The following is a 6,354-nucleotide window of genomic DNA, read 5'->3' on the forward strand; positions in this document are numbered from 1 at the left end:
TTAACACTGCTAATATTGGTAACTAGATTACCTCCAGATACCAGCAGCTCACTTAGACTCTCCCAGAGCAAACACAGTGCTGCAGTTGACATCATTCAGCTATAAGAAACATTAAACGCTGAGCAGTTTTCAGCACGAGACACCTGTCAAACTAATTCAGGTAGCTGTGATACTCGTTAAAGGCACGCCGGTGTTGTACGTTAGCTAGCGGGCTACATAGCCGCCGTATGTATTGTAAGTTAGCTAGCGGGCTAGTTAGCTGCCGTATGTGCGTAAGTTACCTTCTCTTTGCGTTTCTCATTACTTGATATGTTTTCAGATTTACGCTGTCAACACTGTTAACAAAACGTCTTGCTAGTCAGGTAAACGTTTTTTTAATTGTTGGTTGGCTTTATCCATGTAGCTGCTATATGTGCAGTGTATATACTGGATAATGACGCGCTAAAGGTGGAACCCATGTTTGTCTTAGAAGACCACAGAGAGTTCAGTGTGTAGGCTGACAAGTACGTAAATATTCTAACAGTGTAACGTGATAAGGAGAAAACGTGAATAAATCTTATAATGAGTCCTTATTTGTGTATTTGTTTGTCCTATTATAACACAGTGAAAGTCAAAGCGTCGTTTTTACTACTCTGTTATTGTAGCTATAATTCATGACTGACACGCGCTGTTATGCCTCTTAATTATAAATGAGTCCAAGCAGGATATGAATTACATTTTTGGGTTGAATAAAATGAATTAAAACACTGCTGCATCACGAAGGCTTTGCTAGAAAATGGCCTACTTATTCTGGTGCATGAAGGCATTTCCCATAGCATGCGTAAGGTGCATTTGGGGATTATTAAATTATTTCCATGCAGCCATTCAGTTTTGCATAAAAATGCAGTCATGTATATTCAGAGGACAAAAATCTCTTTCCGTTTTAAATGTGTCAATGAACAGTAGATATTAAGTAGAAATATCTGCAGTGATATACTTACATTTGGATTACGTTTGTATTATCTGATTTACCTTTTGGTGTAAGAGTTACAGAGCAAAACCTTACATATTTATTCCAGGCAGAAACCTTTTGGCATACTGGAAGGATTTTCTGGTTGGATTGACTGTAAAATTGATGTAATAGATGGATGATGTTGCCTACAAGTAGCATGGTACAATATAACAAAGATGCTTCAGGCATGTTCTTACATCACATGTGAAATTTCTTGTTTGTTTTTTTTTTCTAAGGCCTTAGTGTAGAACAGTCATTCATAAGCATTTGACCTGTTGAAATGCTCAAATAGATCAAAAGAAGGCCCTTATTTCAATAATCATAGTTTCATGTAATCATAGTCATAGATTATTATAAGGGACACCAAAGGCACTAAGTCATTATCAGATATCTTTTCAGAGGAATTCATTAATACATTTATCCTTGAAAGGTCATGTTCGTTAAATTAATTTGACACTGATCAAATGGAATCATGAGCTAATGCCATAAAGGTACTCGTGAGTGGAAGTGTCATCTTAAAATCTGCAAACAATAAGCAGATTCAGCTTCGGTGCCATCCTTTACATTTTTGCATCCACCCATCTGAGCTGCATTTAAGAACTGATGGATGCTGTGCAGTGACTGTGAATGTGCACGGTCAGTCAGGGCCTGTGCCATCAGGCGGAGGTCCTCATATGATGTGACAGGCAAGCCTCTCATGGCATATGGCGCAAATGGGGCCAGTGAGCTCAAGCTGCCTCCAAGCACCCAGACAAAAGATCCCAGTGGGAAGCTAACTGCTTCTAACGTCCTTACACCTCCCTGCACCCTGCGGCTTCCACGCCTGAGGTTTGCCTCTGAAGTCATGTGCAAGCATTTGGTGGAAAATGGCTCCATCTTCTGGCAGCCGAGCGTCACGTCTGACTGATGGCACGGATTCACCTCATTGCGTTTGGAACATATTGTACTTGCAGGGATCAGTTGAGAGATTTTAAACTGGATACAGTCACAGTTGGAGCAAGATGCATGCTGGGAGCTTCGGGGAGGGCGCTGTGGGTGGGGGCGAGGGATCCTAATGCAGCCGGAAGTTGTGCAGTGCAGTACACTTGCCACCATATTTTAAAAGTTATTTTGTGTATTTGTTGGTATTTTTAAATCAATATGATATTACTTGTGCCTTAATATTAACATATTTTGCAGTTTGCTGCACATTAAATCCATTCATTTAATGTTTATTTTTGTAAGGGCAAGCAAAAGACCAATAACACAAATAACAGCATTTATAATCTGATTGATCCTTTGGAGCTAATTTAATCCATTTTCAAATTTGTCAGTATGCGCAGTGAAAAAACACATTGTAGTACTGTGTGTTTTTTAAAATAAGATCATGTTGTTTGTTGTATCCATCATGTTATTTCAGTCAGGATTATGTCCATTGTGTTGCTGGTCAGATTGACCTAAACAGTCATCCATTACTCAACACAGCAGTTTTGGAACTAGAAAGAATTTGTGAGATGTTGTTTATTAGACTCACTGAAAGACAGGATACAGTCTCTGCTTTCTTCATCATTTAACCACTGATGTACAACTGTACATCCAATTCACTGTTTCATCTTTAATAATGTCTAATCTATTTATTTGTACATTTACTTCACAGGGACAATATAGATGAACATTGATGCATGAGGAGAGGCAATGGAATAGATGTAGTGTATAAACACATTATATATGTTCATGCCAAACTTCACAAGTGTGCCTTTTCATTGGTCTGATCCATTATCTTTGCTCAGTTCATTAAAAATGTGTGTTTCACTGCGCAGAATGACTGTAGTGAAGAGTCAGGCTTTCATTTGCAGAAGGGGAAAGTTTCTCTGTGCTTGCCTTAAATCTCAGTCCATGACATGTATTTACAAGTATGGTCTGTGATGTCACAACAAGATCAGAAGCCAATCCTGGTCCAATCTGCAACTTAAATAAATGCAGCGTGGAAACCTGAAATCTCCAGTGCATGTATGCTGAGGATGGGCTTGACAGGAGACATCTTGTGACCTGCAGTTAAACCTTTGTAATTAACATGTTTGCATATTCATAGATTCTGGATTCTTCAATGAAAGACAAAGAGTAGGTACATTTTATTACATGATTATTTAAATCAGTGTATTGTTACATGTCTTAAAACGCGTCTGGATGGAATCTTTGAGGTTTGTTTGTATGAAAGGCTGATTTAATGTCACGGATTTGAGTGGCAGCAAATTCCCTCGAACCAGTATGATTACACGGGAGGCTGGCAGCCTGTCCTGGCTGCGCTGTGGTGATGGTGACCTTTATGTGACATGTCCATATTTCCAGATCCTCTCACAGCTTGAGCACAGTTTCCGTATGGCCTTTCTATTAAATGTGGAGGAGGCTGCAGAACAAATCTTCAACTCAGTTGTCTGCAGACAGTGTGGATCAGCAGCAGCATTGTCTGTTGGCTCTGTGTTTCTCTTGAATTTAAAGATTTGCCTGGTGATTTGACTAGAACACACTGCCAATTGTGGGTCTCAAAAATGCATGTAGAGACAAAACATTCCTGTTTCTTACTGTCCCTCATGGTAAGTTCTCAGAGACCTCAAGAAAGAAGTCAGTTCAGTCACACTTTCCTTTATTTGTGAATGAGATCAATCAGAAATGTAAAATTATTCTTTAGATATATGTACTAAGGGTATTTATGTATTTTTCCTGCTGTCATTTTAAATGTTGTTTTTTATCAGTAATTGTGATAAAGTGGTCATCAAGTTGTGGCCATCATTCATTTTATTATCTAAACTTGTGTTTTTCCTGCTGACACGTCAAGCTGTGTTTGTCCATTTTCATCACTAGGTGGCAGTAGTGTAGAGGTTGAATTTGGACTTCATGCTCACATCTTTTGTCAGCTGCTGTAGTTTTATATGCAAAACACCATATCACTCAGTGATGAAGGCTCCTTCAGTTTCTATTGTTTATCCTTTACTTTTCAGGACTTTTTATACTATACTGACGCTTTTTGATGCAAGTTGTCGACATGAGTGCTACTACTATGAACTACCATGGAATCTTTTGCAGATATTGGCACAGCAGTTTGACTTGTTTTAACATGAAATGCATAGGTGTGACTGATGGCATTATACATTGCTCAACTTCATTCAAGAGCACAATTGCAGGGGCCTGCCACTGGCACACTCATATAGAATGCAGCCATTATTAATGGTGTTTATTATGCCTGTGCTATTTATCCCATGGAATGTCCAAATTTCTGCCACTAGACTGACCATATTGTAATAATGACGGACTGATAAGAAGCACATTCTGAGTGTCTGGCAGCTCTTTCTTCCTTCAACTGAAATAATGAATTCTATGTTTCAGGCTTGTTGTAGAAACAAAAGAAGTAGAAATGAATGACCATAAGCAACAATAACCATCCTGGTTGAATGTGCTAAGAAAAGGGCATAACCCATAGACGCGCTCTTGTACTGCTGGGTTCATGTCACATGGGACTGATGGTTGACATCTCCATGTTAACAACAAGTGTTCATGTAATTGGGTAGCTCAAGATGGTTGTTTGATTACAGAGTTGATTGCACTATGTGCATAAAATTTAGGGTTAATTACATTGAATGACAGACTTTGGCTGACGTGTCGTCCATATTTGTTTGGTTTTAAAGCACTACTGTGTATTTAACTGCAAAGCTGGTAACATGAAAGCTTTCAGAAAACGTTCCCAGTCGTAATTATGACTGAAATGTTAACGTGAACAAGATTCGCAAGTCAGAAACTTCATTACAATAACTCTGATATGACACAAACTCGACATAAGCCTCAAAAAAAGCAGTATGGGGACATCCAGTATCAGATTTTGGGTGATACTCGGCAGGAATGAACATGCATTGCTCTGAACTGTGAATTGTGACTCTATGCAGCCTATAGATAAATAAAGACACAATGAGTTTCTTTTTATTCCAGTGTTGACTGACTCTATTAGTCTATTGATTCTGAAATCATGGGATGGGGGAAGGAGCACTCAGAAAAGGACCATTGATTTGATGTTACTGATTAGCAGTGTAACAGTGAGGTGTTTGTAGAAGGAAACCTGCAGTTCACTCAACAGAAATGTTTAACCAGCACACCAACATAATCCAATGTTGCAGCAAAAAAAAAAAAAGTTTCTGTTTTTTGCAAGAAAAGTTTCTGTCAACTGTCTGTAGTTGTCAGTGTTTCCTTAGTCATCCACAATAGAACAATATCCAGTTTCAGGGAGCTTGAGAGGGTCAGCTGGCAGGGGGGCTGAATGGCAGCTGGAAGACTGGCTGTTTCTTGAAGTATTTATAACAAATAAGTTGAAGTGGAGGCTGCCATGGTTTCACTCCACAATGGCCAGGGTGCGGCTCCGGCTCCACACAAACCTGTCCTCCTCCTCCCTCACGAGACGGGCCAGTTCTGAATAGCCCCTGGAGAGAGATAGCTGGATGTCAAGATACTCATCGTCCTCATTGTTAAACATGAAGCAGGCCAGTGTTGGCTCAGCGATGTTTATATGGAGGTTGGTATCAATGCATATCTGTCAAGCAGGGGTTTCACTGTTTTCAGGTCCATGGTTGCACATGCATCACTTTTAACAGCAGTCCTGTCAAAAGGATGTGAAAGTGGGCTGACATCTGTGTTTTGTTGATATTGGCTTTAAAGCAAAAACCCAGTGTATATAGAAAACTATCAAAGTGCTAACTCCTTTTGCTACAAATGGAACATTTAATGAAGATGACAAAATACAAAAATAAACATAAAGCATTATCATTACTTCAAATATGCAAATATTTAATGTTGTATGTGTAAAATACGTGAAATATCCGCTATGATGTCTCTATTTTTTAATGCTACTTATGCTTGGTGTCAGAAAGAGAAGTCTAACAACAGAAATACATAACTTATTTCGACTTATTTGGGAATTTGGAGAGTGCTGCTACCCGAAAAGCAGAGAGAGCAGAAGAGAAGAAGAGAAGAAGAAAGCAGCATGTGTCATTTTCTGGAGTGGGTTTCTGAAACATGTCATCAAGAAAACAAGAGGGGGAAAAAAAAAGAAAATATCAAAAATAATAATCTCAAACCTTATTGTAAGATTTAAGTTACTGTCGTAACTTTATGCAGACATATTTTGCAGCTCCACTCTGGTTTTCATCATCAGTAAAATGACACTCAGGTGAGCCCGTGACCCCGCCCCCGGCGCACCAAGCGCTCTGATTGGCTGGTTCGAACACCGCTGCCCCACAAACACACAGCAGCGGAGAACATGAGTAACTGGAGAACCACCTCAAGATTTCCACGAGGAAAAACGCGTTAAATGAACACAAACTGCCCGGACTTTGTCTCTG

Source organism: Chaetodon auriga, chromosome 22 (assembly GCF_051107435.1).
Source record: "Chaetodon auriga isolate fChaAug3 chromosome 22, fChaAug3.hap1, whole genome shotgun sequence".
Lineage (NCBI taxonomy): Eukaryota > Metazoa > Chordata > Actinopteri > Chaetodontiformes > Chaetodontidae > Chaetodon > Chaetodon auriga.